Source organism: Schistocerca nitens, chromosome 2, assembly GCF_023898315.1.
Source record: "Schistocerca nitens isolate TAMUIC-IGC-003100 chromosome 2, iqSchNite1.1, whole genome shotgun sequence".
Classification (NCBI taxonomy): domain Eukaryota; kingdom Metazoa; phylum Arthropoda; class Insecta; order Orthoptera; family Acrididae; genus Schistocerca; species Schistocerca nitens.
This window is the reverse complement of record NC_064615.1, coordinates 118783179-118798716: the sequence shown is the minus strand read 5'-3', so window position 1 is coordinate 118798716 and position 15538 is coordinate 118783179. Positions and strand designations below refer to the sequence as shown.

At 40.5% G+C, this 15538-nt stretch overlaps 1 protein-coding gene across 5 annotated transcripts in view; it reads left to right on the top strand.

Moving 5' to 3' along the window:
• LOC126235797 (leucine-rich repeat protein SHOC-2-like) overlaps positions 1-15538 on the top strand; it is a 122564-nt gene that overhangs the window by 32948 nt on the left and 74078 nt on the right. The window lies entirely within an intron of this gene.

The following is a 15538-nucleotide window of genomic DNA, read 5'->3' as shown; positions in this document are numbered from 1 at the left end:
AGCTTTCATTACACATTTTGATCAACTTTAATCAGTAAATCCATTAAAATGAACCAAAGTAAAATATTATATACAGGGTGATCATAATTAAAGTTCTAGTTTCAAAACACTATAGAAGGAGAACCACTACTCAGAATGACATCAAATTTGAATGGCATATTATTGACGCAGGGGGAAATATCATGGGAAGGAAAAAAGTAAATAAATAAGTAAATAAATTTGACCAATAGATGGTGCTGTAAGCATCAGAATATGCAAGCCAATGGATATGCAGCATGATGCGTTTCCTCAGTTTGTGTCCGAGGCGCCCAACATGACTGTCTCCATTAAGGGTACATGTGCTGCTGGTAAAATTCTTTTGCATGAATGGTGACTCTGCGTCAATACCACTGCAAAAGTTCTGGACACTGAAGGATATGAAAAAAAGGCAATGGTTCAATGTCTGCTAAGGGTCTGGATAAACTGATTACAAAATTAAAAAAGACAGGTTCTTTTGAAGTGCAATGTGGCAGAAGGAGGAAATCAGTTGATCTGTCATCTGCTGTAGATGTGGACAAAGCATTATAGGATGGGCCGTGTGGTCATGTTCAAACATGCAGAGTACTGAGAATTGCCCAAACATTGGATATACCTCTGCGCACAGTGCATCGCTATCCACACAAAATCATCCATACTCAGCTCTGGAATTTCTTGCTCACATGGAAGTGGACAGTGAACGACCATGGAACATTCTGTGGACAGATGAAGCCCATTTCCATTTCCAAGAACATGTCAGTATGCAGAAGACAGGCAATGGAAAATCCACATGCACATCAACTGGTACTCTTAATTCTGCATTGATGACTTTGTGGTGTGAACTGATGGCATTGCTTACCATTGAGGCATATTTTTTTTGTTGTTGAGGGGATCAGTCCTGAAGGTGCTGTTATCTGTACCATCACTGGTGAACTCTAAGACAGGCACAGATAAAATGTAATAACAGGCCATATCCTTATGTGACTCACCACTGTGAGGCAATGCATCAATATCTGATGCTAATTGGGAAATTTCATGATTTCATAAAGAAGGCATATGAGTCTGTAACTAAAGCCATCTGCTTACATTAGTCTGCAACTTGCCATCTGATGCAGGTGACGTCACTCACTTCTCTCCTTGGCCATTGGCCTGGGTCCTGTTTCCACATGAGTTTGTACGTATGGTACACTACAACATTCACATTGTGTGGTGCATCATGTATTATTATCTTCAGCTATTAATATGAAGTTTATATAGTTCAGATCTATTTATTGTAGGTATTTATTGGCAGCTACAGATTGTATAAGTAGTTATTGTAATTTAACAATAAATGAGCATTTATGCCATAAGTTATTGTATAAATTAAGTAACGATATACAAAATGATTAATAAATTGTGTTTTTACATTCTAATAGAAATATTGAATATACTTTTTCGGACAGCAAAAGTTTCGAGGTGCTGTAAAAGTCACAGAATCAAACCATCAATACATTTTCTTTACCCAGCGATGAAGAACTGTAGGAAAAGTGTCTCAGAAAAATTCCCACTTATTTCCCAATGTTGTAACATGCATAAAGGATTGAAGAATGCATAGTAAAAACAGGACAGGTTATATTTGATGGAAAAATGTAGACATCTGTAAGAAGTTATCTAAAACTGAAACCAGATGCAGGGCCATCAATTTTGCCTCATTTACAGTGCTACTCGATAACAGTTGGATGCTTATGCAGAAAGTTATGTGACGCAGAAAGTGATAATTTTGAGAAAAATCAGTGATAAGGACTTTGGAAGGCATAATGCTATTACTAGTTTTGAAGATGTATACTAATATTTTTCAGGTATTACTCTCATTAACAAGGAACAGTGGTGCTGTATTGAGGGTGAATGTGAGATAGTGCAGTGTCTAATTCATATTGGTGATGTAATACCCAACATTATTGTGTCAGTAACTGTTAAGAATGATCTGAGTGTCCTTTTTGCCTTTAGAAAGTTTGAAATTCGCCAGGTAAAGTGCCAAACTAATATGTGTCAGTAAAATCCAGACATATGTTTGATAGTTTAATTAAATATGTTGAGTCAACAGCACGTAAAAAACGCACCTGAAACAAGAGTTTTAGGGTCTAGAAAATTGTGAATATGTTAGAGGGATGTTTTTCAGCTGACAGATGTTCACAGCTGCAATTAATAATAGGACAAATCTAATTTCTTACTAAAATGACAATGCTTATGTCATCAAAGTGCACCCTGGCAAGGATCTTTAGACAGCTGTATCTGTTGGCCAGAGCACTGTAAATAGTTAGAAAACATATCAGTACTCGATAGAGTGCTTTGTGGCATTTTAGTGGTGCGTACTGAAGTGCGTCAATAAACAAGGTTTCAGTGTGATAAAACTTGAATGTGCTGACAGATTGATCCATAGAGTGACTTGGAAGGTAGTAGTCTGAAGCCAGATCAGAGGTCCACCACATTCAAATTCACTGATGTCACTAACACACAATCAAATAATCACCTTTTCAACCTAATTTATACCTTGGGCTATGCTAGAGAGCAGTCTGTCACAACAACCTACATTCCAAGAAAAAATTGTCAGTATTCTGTCATCTCCCTATTTGCAAATGTGTTGCATCACATGTCACATCATTATATAATGACATGAAGCTGGCATCTAATATTGGTAGGCTCAATTAACACTCCACATTTTGTGTATCTAAATGCATATGTGTAAAAATACATAGGCTGTACACATTATGAAAAAGATATGGTGAGATACAATGTTCATGGTTCAGGAGTAACCAGGGGCCATATATAGTGGTGCAGTGCAAAATCTAATGTTAAGGTTGCTGCAAATTGTTTAAGATAAAAAGAATGAGACAATGCAGCTGTTAAAACACTGCCTTCATATTCGAGGGGATGTAGTTTGCTCTGTCTGGCTATTTTGCTAAATTATCTTGGGCAAATGCTCACAATGTTTGGCAAGGCCATGACTGACCATCTGTCCTGTCCTCATAATAACAAGTCCATACTTACGTAGTCTGTCTGTAGTTAGTTAGTTAGTTTCATATTCCACCCACATCACTTACATGATTAATTGTAATGATGTGGAACAAGTCACCTTACACATTCATATAGAAATATAGCTGCATACTAGCAGTTATTCCTCCTTATCCATCACCTTTTACACATTACAAAAGTAGCAGTTCTTCCACAGAATAGAAGGTGTTGTTGAGGAGAAACTTTTTTGGCTTGATTTAAAATTTAGTGTTGCTGTCTATCAGACATTTTTTGTTATTTGGAACCAGTAAGTGATCACAAATTTTGGTGGCAGCATTGTGCATTCCTTTTTGTACTAAAGATAACCTTAATGTGGAGTAATTAATGTTGTTTTTTTCTTCTGGTGTAGTAATTATGTACATCAGCAGATTACTTTTGAAATAAAGTGGATTATTTACAAGAAACTTCATGAGGGGATAAATATACTGTGAAGTATTAGTCAAAATGCCCAATTCCTTAAATGCAGGTGTACCAGATGCTCTTGGGGGAGCACCACATATTATTCTTATACCACATTTTTGAGCAACAAAGACTTTCTTTTCCCATACAACATTATTGAATGAAAATACAAATAAATTGTAAACTTACTGATTGGTTACTCTTAAAGATTTGCAATGATTCAAAGAACATATGTGAATGAGCTAAGTTGTGTTAGGAGTTTCAAAATGTGTTTTCTCCAGTTTAAATTATCATTAGTATGGACACCTATAAAGTTTGAAAAATGGTTCAAATGGCTCTGAGCACTATGGGACTTAACTTCTGAGGTCAGCAGTCCCCTAGAACTTAGAACTACTTTAACCTAACTAACCTAAGGACATCACACACATCCACACACATTCAGGAAGCAAGACCCCTGAAGCTGTGAGACGAGCCAGCTCCCATTTGACCTGATCACGAAGGACCACAAGAATGGATCGAGCCCGAAAAAACTTACGGCTGAGCAGTGGGTTTGAGCGTGATATGAGCTTAAAAATCATTTTCATGGCCTACACCATGAGAATAAAAGGAATCCAATTGAGCATAAGGAATAGCATCAGAGACGATATTGACAGAGTCATTTATGGAGAACCCAAAAACGTGAAAGGCATTGAAACCAAAAAGATTCTCCGCATTACTATGGTCAGCCACAAATATGGGAACAGTGTGAACGACAGATTTGTAAGATACCGCAGCATAAAATTGTCCCAAGAGAGAAATCTTCTGTTTATTGTAAGTCCATAATTGCCTAGTGACAGGTGACAGGATTGGAGAACCCAACTGAAGATACGTCTGAGAACTGATGATAGTGGCAGCAGAACCAGTATCCACCTGCATGTGAACATCTTGACCAAGTATTTGGACAGTGAGGAATAACTTCCCTGAAAGGGAAGAAGTACAGTTGACAGACAACACAGAATCAGAATCAGCGTCATGTTCATGAACATCATGTATGCGGTCGGATTTGCAAATAGATGACACATGACCTTTTTTTTGCATTTGTGACACACGGCCCAACGTTGTGGACAATCTTCTCATGAATGTTTTGTAAAATACCATGGACAGGAAGGAAGTTGCCGTGGGTTTTGCTGCAGTTTCTAAGAGGTTTGTTTACGGTTAGGCTGAGGCTGCGCTTGGGAGTGTACTGTGGCCATGTCGGCCTGAGGGGACACACCACACGCTTCATCACGCTTCATCAACATTGAACAGAGGTTGTACGTCCCCGACGTCGCCCCATGCCTCTATTTGCACTCCAGCGGCGCGAGAAATTTCAAAAGACCGAGTGATGGATAGGACTTCATCTAGAGTTGGTTACCAACTGAAGGGCACGGTGCCGAACTTCTTTGTCGGGCGATGATCGGATAATAGCATCCCGTACCATGGAATCAGTGTAGGAACTTCAGTAACATGCCCGAGGCAGGATATGAACCTGCAACCATAGCGGTCGCGCGGTTTCAGACTGTAGCACCTAGAACCGTAAAGTTTGAAGTTTCCATCCTAAATGTTTGTTACAGTTACCGTTGATGTAGTACCACTAGATGTGTGGAATTGGGTATGTTGTGTCTTTTTGAAACTGAAATTGATAGTGAGATCATTCACAAAAAAGCGCTCAACAATCCATTGTGTATATTGGAGTTATTTTCTCTGTATTAAGATGACAAATTCTATATCGTTTTGAGATGATCCCTGGATGTATAAATAAATAAATTACTATCACAGTATAATTTGTTCATGAAACACTACAAGGTGAGGCAAAAAGATGGCAACATTCAATGAATATTTAATCAAGTGAAGTTACAAGGCTGGGATTTGGTTACATAGTTTCAATTTGTACATGATTGTAAGCCCATTGGGCCATTTGGGCAGGGCGTGCTGGCCATAGGAGGACCATGCCTACCAATCCAATGTTTACGAAGTATGTTGTTCAAGTACTCCTGAACCTTCTGACTGTAATGGGGAGGGGCACTGTTTTGCTGGAAGTACCCTCATTGGAGAATGGTAAGTGGTGCATTCTCCTCCATGAATGTGCTTAGCATGGCAAGCTAATTGTCTCCCCTGATTGTCTGTTTTTCAAAAAAGAAGGTCCAATAACACCAAATTTGCTCACTCCACACCAAACGTTTGCCTCGGGGAAGTCCCACATGTGTTGTCAAATTTCCAGGGGGGTGCTCAGTCACCCAGATGGCACAGCTGTGCTTTTTCTCATGACTGCCAATGTGGAATTTTGCTTCATCAGAAAACATGAACAGAATGTCACCCCATGTGCACCATTTCCAAGATAATTTGTGCAGCACTCACATGGGCTTTCTTGTCGGTGTCTGTGAGCAGTTGCATAATCTCCAAGTGGTATGGCTTAAATTCTTAAATCACAGTGAAAAATTCCAACCACTAACGTTTGAGAGAAAGTCTGTGTGATGACTTGGCTGGGCTGGCTTCAAACACATCTCTTTCTACTGCTGTCTCCCTTGCAGTCATCTTGGAACAGACCCTGTCCTTACAAACTTCTCCTAGATCTTACCAGTTGTCAGATGTGATGGTGCATCCCATTTGGTCCAGGCCTTGAATTTTTCTTGTACGATGCTTGGAGACTGAAAGACCTCCATCCAGGCTCCTCAGTGAAATATCAGGATGCCATTTGTGAAAAAACTAAAAAGATAACATCCTATTAATTTTAACATCTTTTTTGCTTCACCCTGTACATTATATACATATAAACATGTAGAATAAGTGAAACAACACTAGTATTCAATATCATTCTGGGGACACATTTTAAATTCTTCTGTTGATTAGAGTTTTGAGTGGTGTTTCTGAACATGCTAAGTGCCACACCTTATGCTTGTGCTGGAAAATTTTTATATGCTAGTAACTGTAAGCCCAAGTGTTTGTAACTGGCTTGGGGGTTTTACAGTCTGGTAGCTGTGATGTCAGTCTGCTGTTTTTGGTGTATCATGTTGAGGAACAGACTGTCAGAGTCTATAATTCCATTGATTTCCTTTGTACATGCCACCAACAGTTTAGAATGAAGAGGGATGTAACTGTTGGTATTTTCAGACTTTTGAAGTATTAACTACAATACTCTTTAACATGTTGATACCACACAAGGCCACTGACCAACACACCACAGCCTCTCACCTGACACTGTGTGCCTGGCAGTAAAACAACCATCACTACGCATACTGCGATCAACATTTTAGTTGTGACTTCACAAATTCATGTGATTGCCTTTTTCTGCTAATTTATAATTCAAATTTTTAATTGATAGAAATTGCCCTATAACATATCTGATCACTTTGTATGAAGATAGTCTACACAATTGTTCAAAGTTAGTTTTGAGTCAAGATGAATCCCAAGAAGTTTAGCAGGATCACAGTCACTGTTTTGTCTGGAGCAACATATAGAAGCATGTGCCTGTCAGCTTAAACTGAAGGAGGGCTCTTTTATAATTGTAACAGTATATAGGACCCCTTCAGGAAACTTTCTTTTATTCCTGGAAAACTTGGATGCCTTGTTATGCTATCTGTCAGATAGGGGAAAGCAAATTATTATTTGTGGGGACTTCAATGTTGATTCACTGAAAGAGTGTAATAGGAAGAATGACCAGGAAGTCTTGCTCGGTTCTTTCAATTTGACATCTGTCATTAATTTTCCTACTCGGGTAGTAAAGGACAGCAGCACACTGATAGATAACACTTTCATAGACCAAGATAAGTTTAAAAACATAAATTCTTGTCCTGTTGAGAATGGCCTTTCTGATCATGGTACTCAGCTAGTTACAGTATATGACATAGCTCCATTCAGTAATTCAAAACTACCATCCAAAGTTGTGCATTCAATTAATGACTCAACAATTAGAAATTTCAGAGAAAATCTTCAGCAGTTAGACTGGGATGAGGTGTACAATTCTAATTTAAAATATAACTTATATCTAAAAACAAAGATGATGTGACTTACCAAACGAAAGCACTGGCATGTTGATAGACACACAAACAAACACAAACATACGAACAAAATTCAAGCTTTCGCAACCAACGGTTGCTTCATCAGGAAAGAAGGAAGGAGAGGGAAAGACGAAAGGATGTGGGTTTTAAGGGAGAGGGTAAGGAGTCATTCCAATCCCGGGAGCGGAAAGACTTACCTAAGGGGGAAAAAAGGACAGGTATACACTCGCACACACACACACATATCCATCTGCACATACACAGACACAAGCAGACATTTGTAAAGACAAAGAGTTTGGGCAGTGGAATGTTTCCCCATTATATTAAAATATAACTTATTTCATGATACACTTGTAAGAGAATTTGAAAACTGTTTCCCCAAGAAAGTAGTTAAATCTAATTATAAGACACCATGCAAAAAACCTTGGCTTACTAAAGGAATAAAAATATCCTGTAACCACAAAAAGGAACTGTATCTAACAACAAGAAAGAGTAATGACCCAGAAACAGCCAAATATTATAAAAACTACTGTGCTACATTAAGAAGGGTTATTAAAAAGTCCAGAAGCTTGTGCATCATGTCTGAGATTAATACCTCTGATAGCAAAATCAAAACAATTTGGAATATTATTACAAGGGAAACAGGGCAACCAAGAGTACAGGAAGCTGGCATTACCATCAAACTGAATGGAAACTTGACAAACAACAAGCCAGAAGTCAAAAACATTTTGAATAATCATTTTTTAAATGTTGTAGAGAAAATAAGATCTAAATGTTCACTATTAGAAGAAGCAAGGCAGTTAATGGAAGAGCCTTCCCCACACCATTTGATACAATTGAAATTCCACCCACCTCTCCTTCTGAAAGTAGGAAGATAATAAACTCTCTTACGAATAAAAGCTCACATGGAATTGATGGCATTTCCAGCAGGAAAATAAAAGCTTGTTCCCAAGAGATAAGTGGAATTCTTAGCCACATATGTAATAGCTCTCTGAAGCAGGGTATTTTCCCAGATAGACTGAAGTATGCCATTGTTAAACCACTGCATAAAAAAGGGGATACGTCTGATGTCAACAACTCTCAACGTCTGATGTCACCCAATCTCTCTTCTGACTGCCTTAGCCAAAATTCTTGAGAAAGTAATGTATTGTAGAGTAGCTTCACACCTTTGTAAAAATAAAGTTTTTACAAAATGTCAATTTGGTTTCCAGATAGATTTTTCAATGGAAAATGCTATATATACTTTCACTAATGAAATATTAAATGCTCTGAGTAACCGGAAGTCACCCGTTGGGATTTTTTGTGATCTCTCAAAGGTTTTTGATTGTGTAAATCATGGAATACTTCTAGATAAGCTCAAGTACTGTGGTATGAATGGGACAGTGCTCAAATGGTTTAAATCATACCTAACTGGAAGAGTGCAGAAAGTTGAAATAAGCAGTTCACATAATATGCAAAAAACTGGTGATTTCTCAAACTGGGGAACAATCAAGAATGGGGTGCTGCAAGGTTCGGTCTCAGGTCCTCTGCTGTTCTTAATATATATTAATCATTTGCCATTCTATATTCACAAAGATGCAAAGCTGGTACTTTTTGCCGATGATACAAGTATAGCTCTCACACCCGACAGACAAGAATTAACTGGTGAAATTGTAAAGGATTTTTTTCATAAAATCATTAAGTGGTTCTCAGCAAATGGGCTCTCATTAAACTTTGACAAAACACAGTACATACAGTTCCACACAGTAAATGGAATGACACCATTAATAAATATAGACTCTGATCAGAAATTGGTAGCTAAGGTAGAATATTCAAATTTTCTAGGTGTATGCATTGATGAGGGGTTGAACTGGGAAAAACACACTGAAGATCTGCTGAAACGTTTGAGTTCAGCTAGTTATGCTATTAGGGTCATGCCAAATTTTGGCGATATACATCTGAGTAAATTAGCTTACCACGCCTATTTTCATTCTCTGCTTTCGTATGGCATCATATTCTGGGGTAACTCATCATTGAGTAAATGAGTGTTCATTGCACAAAAGCATGTAATCAGAATAATTGCTGGAGCTCATCCCAGATCACCCTGCAGACACTCATTTAAAGAGCTAGGGATCTTCACTGTAGCCTCACAATATATATAGTCACTTATGAAATTTGTTATTAACAATCCGAAAGAATTCAAAAGTAATAGCAATGTACATGGCTACAACTCTAGGAGAAAGGATGATCTTCACTACTCAAGGTTAAATCTAAATTTGGCTCTGAAGGGGGTAAATTATGCTGCCACAAAAGTCTTTGGTCATTTACCTAGTAGCATCAAAAGTCTGACAAATAGCTGTATAGCATTTAAAAGGAAATTAAAAGAATTTCTTAATGGCAACTCCTTCTACTCATTAGATGAATTTTTGGATATAGTAAGTGGGTAATTTCCCCAACCCACACCAAAAACAATAAATAAATAAAAATATTAAGTGTCACGTAATATTTTGTGTAATGTAATATTTTGTATAGACACCTTTGATTAACCTGACATGTTCCGCATTATTATGAAGTGTCGTATTCATGATCTGTGGAACAAGTACTAATCTAATCTAATCTAATCTCTGTCATCATTAGTACATAAACTGAAGAGGATTCTTCCTGTTTTTCACAATTAACATGCATTTCATGTATTCTAAACTATTTACTGGCTGCTCTGAGATTATTTTTACTTTAATCCTGCCAAGTCTTTCCAACTGTAACAAATGTAGTGGCATCTGCATATAGTATGGATTTGCACAACATACTCATAATGCTTTTCATGTAGATTATGAATGGTAAAGGTCTAAATACAGGAGTTTGCAGCATACCGCATATGACACCCAAAACATTCATTTTATTGCTGCACTGTAGTATTTGTTTTCTATATATATACTAAGATGGTATCTGTTCTTTTGGACATGTCCGAAAGAACAGATACCGTCTTAGTATATATACATAGTTAAGGCTCATCGGCCACTTGACCATCTTCTTCTTCTGTGCAAATGCACAAACAGTGCCCGAACTCTTACGGGAATCGGCAATGCACCGCGAGTAATGAGTATAACGGGCGGGAGCACTACGAATGTAGTGCGGGACAATACATTGAGAATGTGGGTTTTGTGGGAGGCGTGCCAGAGATAAATCCCTGCAGTCGCACTATCCTCTGTGTCCTCGGTGGCTCAGATGAATAGAGCGTCTGCCATGTAAGCAGATCCCCGGTTCGAGTCCCGGTCAGGGCACACATTTTCATCTGTCCCCGTTGATGTATGTCAATGCCTGTAAGCAGCTAAGGGTGTTCATTTCATTGTATTTGTTTTCTATCACTCAGGTATGAGATTATGAAAGAGAGGGGTCTTTTTTTATGAGAATCATGTGGCTTGACTGAATCATATGCCACAGCTAGGCACAGAGGTCATGTATGTGTGAGTTGTGCTTGCTTGAGTGTGTGTATGTGCGCGCACATTTGCCAACGTTGCCTACTTTAGAAGAAGGCCTTTTGGCCAAAAACTCACCTGTTTAGCAGTGTTTATGGTGTGCCTGTCTGTGAGTCAACATATTCTGTATATGGTGAGTAGTAACCTACCATTCATAACATAACCTTGCAGTTCCAGTTTTTATAATAAAAAGTACATAAAATGTGGCATGAATGTAGGCATCAGGCTATGTTACAGATTAATTAGTTACCATGACTCTTACTTTGTTTTCATATTTGTTGCTTATGCTAACTTGCCACCAAATTTGCACTTTTTGACCTAAGTTTGACTTCAGGCAATGCTCTGTATAGGTTTTATCAACCTCGTTATGCCTTCTATGTCATTTAGGCAGATAAAATAAGTGTAATAAATTTCTTTATTTCAGTCTATAATTACAAAATTGTGAGGTCCTTAGATACTGCGCATGCAGCCGACCTCTCCAAACAAGCGCACGCCACACTTATGTAATAGGCATGTGACTTTCGTGCTGCCTTTTTCCACTCGTGCTAATGGTTATGCCTCATCGCACCCCACTCATCCAAAAATTTCATGTCAGGACATTGCTCAGTCTCGTGTGCAGTTTCAGTATCTTCCGTCACTGACGGAATGACACACTACTGTGAGCCCTCCTATTAGGCACAAGGTTAGATGCCTCAACCCCATTAAGTTGCCCACGGCCCGGCAGCAAATTAACAAACTTTTGGATGCAGGTATCCTGCAACCGTCAGACAACAACTGGTCTTCACCAATTCACCTTGTCACCAAACATGACGGTTCTTTCCAAATGTGCAGCAACTATAGATGCTTAAATGCTCGTACCGTCATGGATGATTACCCAGTGCCAAACATAAACGATTTCACTCATATGCTATCGGGTGCCACAATCTTCAGTGTTATTGGCTGTAAACGTACCTATCACCAGATTTCTGTAGCACCAGAAGACATTCCAAAGACAGCTATTATCATGCCACTCAGTTTGTTCCAATACAACTTCATGCCGTTCAGCCTAAAAAACGCAGCACAAACATAGCAACGTTTCATTAACTCAATCTTACAACAGTTCGAGTTTTGCTTTGCATGTCTGGATGACATACTCATTCTCAGCAACTCGGCTGAGGAACATGAAAATCATTTATCCAAGGTCCTCCAGACCTTGAACTCCAACGGCGTCGAGGTCAACAAGGACAAGTTCCAATTGCGCTAGTCTTCTGTCACATTTTTGGGTTACACCATCTCCACAGCCAGAATTCAGCCTCCCAAATCCTGCGTGGAGCCCATCATGTCGCTGCCTTCTCCGGCTGCTTACAAAGAACCCCGACGTTTCTTGGGTACAATAAATTACTACCGTCGGCATCTGCCGTCTGCTGCCACCGTGCAGGCCCCACTGACAGACTCGCTGTTGGGCAAAAAGATTTCAGGCCTTAAACCAGTTTGCTGGACTGAACCTATGCTGGAGGCCTTCAAGGCTCTAAAAACTTCCTTAGCTCGCGCATCCGAACCTGTCGACCAAGTTGTTCATCACTATGGACGCCAGCGATATAGCTGTGGGGGCAATACTACAACAACGCAAAGATGACATGGTTTCTCCCCTTCATTTCTTCTCTAAGAAACTGTCTACAGCTCAGAAGAAATATTCTGCTTTTGATAGGGAACTTCTGGCGGTCTATGAAGCCGTCAAACACTTTTGTCCTGACGTTGAGGGCCATTCTTTCTTCATCCTTACTGATAATAAACCACTAGCGTATGCTTTCTGCAACCCTCTCGAGGACCCACACCCTCGGCGTTTCTGCCACTTTGATTTAGTCTCTCAATTCACAACACATGTTCACTACATCAAAGGCATAGGAAACATCCCCGCTGATCATCTCTTGTGTTTGCCAAAGCCAAGTTCCCTGATGTTTTGGACGAGGTAGTGGTGTGATTCTTCTACTGGCACCCTGTGGCCGTTGTTCCCACCCACATTGTGCTGGCAAGCCTTCAACGCCTTGCATAACCTCCCTCACCACAGGGCTCTTATCCGAGCATTTCGTTCGGAAAAATATTAAACAGGACTGTCAGACCTGAACACAAGGCTGCGTCTCCTGTCAACGCAACAAAATTGGCCACCACACCTCCCCTCCACTAGGCAAGTTCGACATTCCGCAAGGAAGATTTCATCATGTACATATCAACCTTATCGGTCCACTACCACCATCGGAGGGTCACAGATATATTCTCTCCACAATCGACCGCATGTCTTGCTGGGTGGAAGCTGTTCCTTTACGCAACATCACCACTGAAACCATGGCCAAGGGTTTCGTCTCCTCATGGATTGCCAGGTTCGGTTGCCCGACCACCATCACCATTGACCAAGGTCGGCAGTTTGAGTCTGCCCGGTTCACCATTTTATGTAACATCTACGGCATTAAAAAAATTCATACAACAGCCTACCACCCGCAAAGCAACGGGTTAGTTAAACGGTGGCACCACACCCTCAAAACTGCCCTCAGGTGCCATGACTGCCTCTAGTCTGAGGCGCTTCCATGGGTGTTACTTGGTCTCTGTTTGGCCTTTAAACCAGACTTACAGGGAACCATCTCTGAATTTGTTTTCGGGAAGAACCCAGTCCTACCAGGGGAACTTATACTGCCTCAAGCACCCGAGGATTTTCCCCCCTCCCCAGATTTCATTAGTCGCATGCGCACTCACTTCAAAAATGCATGGCTACACCCACCTATCAGCCATTCCCCGCCAGACACTTACGTGCCAACTGCACTCAACACTTGCTCCCACGTTATGCTCAGGGATGATTCCGTTAGACAACCCCTGCAATCACCCTACCTTGGCCCCTTTAAAGTGCTCCAGCGGGGTGAGACAATGTTCGACATTATGGTTGAAGATCATCCTCAAACTGTTTCATTGCACAGGCTCAAACCTACTTTCGTGGTCTCCGACGCCCCTCTTCCATCTCAGTCGGACCCTCCTGATGACTTCTCGATCGCGGAGCCTGAAAATACTTTGTCTCATCACATGGCGCTGTTTTCTCCAACCCATGATTCGTTGTCATCATTTGCAGGTTTTCCAGGCACGTCGCCATCCACCCCATGCGCTACCATTTCACCGACTGCGGAGACTCACTCTCCCACATTCAACCTGTGCTGCAACGTGCCACCATACCACGTGGATGATGTGTCGATCATCACCTTCGATGACCGTGTGCTTATGCTCCTAACAGACACCGCGGCCTCGCCCTCCAATGGGCAGTTAAATGTCAGTGTAGTGCCTAGCCTGTCCCTCCCCTGTGACTGCAACCCATCAGAAATTTGCGCATTCGTCTTCTCAGATGGCTCAATCTGCATTCGGGGTGGGTATGCCTGCCCATGCTGCAGTCCGTTCCACATGCCTGCACCACGCCGCAGGCCGTTCCACATGCCTGCTCTCGGGTCGGCTGACACATCCACCGCCACCACTGGTTGACTGACCATGAGATGGACCTGCCGCCAATCACTCCACCTCCGCACTCTGCCTCAACCAAGATGGAAATCCCGGTCATGCGCCTGCTGCCTCGCACAACTACTACCGAATCCGACACCCAAATGACCTCCACTCAAGCCTCACAGGTGGTACTCTGTAGTGCAGGTGGGGGGGGGGGGGCTGTGTGGTGTCGATAGGTCATATTGACCACTATGAACACCATCTTTGGACTCTTATTGCTCTGCTGAGCCTCCATGTTTGTTCTAAGTTCTGTTCTGTATCTCAGGCTGTGTACACATTTATGACTAAGTATGAAATATATCTCTATGTGGAATTTAATGGGGATGGTTATTGCATTTGACCGATAATCGTATCCTGTTCCCATAATCCATTATTATATCTGTGATGAGTATGGTAAACATAATTTTAAATTTATGTTCTCCCACACTATTTTGTTTAGCACACTGTCTCCTAATGTTAAATGTTTCTATCAGTAAACCTGTTGTTTTTGTTGTGGTCTTCAGTCCAGAGACTGGTTTGATGCAGCTGTCCATGCTACTCTATCCTGTGCAAGCTTCTACATCTCCGAGTAACTACTGCAACCTACATCCTTCTGAATCTGCTTAATGTATTCATCTCTTGGTCTCCCTCTACGGTTTTTACCCTCCACACTTCCCTCCATCACTAAATTGGTGATCCCTTGATGCTGCAGAATGTGTCCTACTAACCAATCCCTTCTTCTAGTCAAGTTGTGCCACAAATTCCTCTTCTCCCCAATTCTGTTCAGTACCTCCTCATTAGTTATGTGATCTACCCATCTAATCTTCAGCATTCTTCTGTAGCACCACATTTCGAAAGCTTCTATTCTCTTCTTGTCTAAACTATTTATTGTCCATGTTTACATCCATACATGGCTACACTCCATACAAATACTTTTAGAAAAGAGTTCCTGACACTTAAATCTATACTCGATGTTAATAAATTTCTCTTCTTCAGAAACACTTTTCTTGCCATTGCTAGTTTACATTTTATATCCTCTCTACTTTGACAATCATCATTTATTTTGCTCCTCAAATAGCAGAACTCATCTACTACTTTAAGTGTCTCATT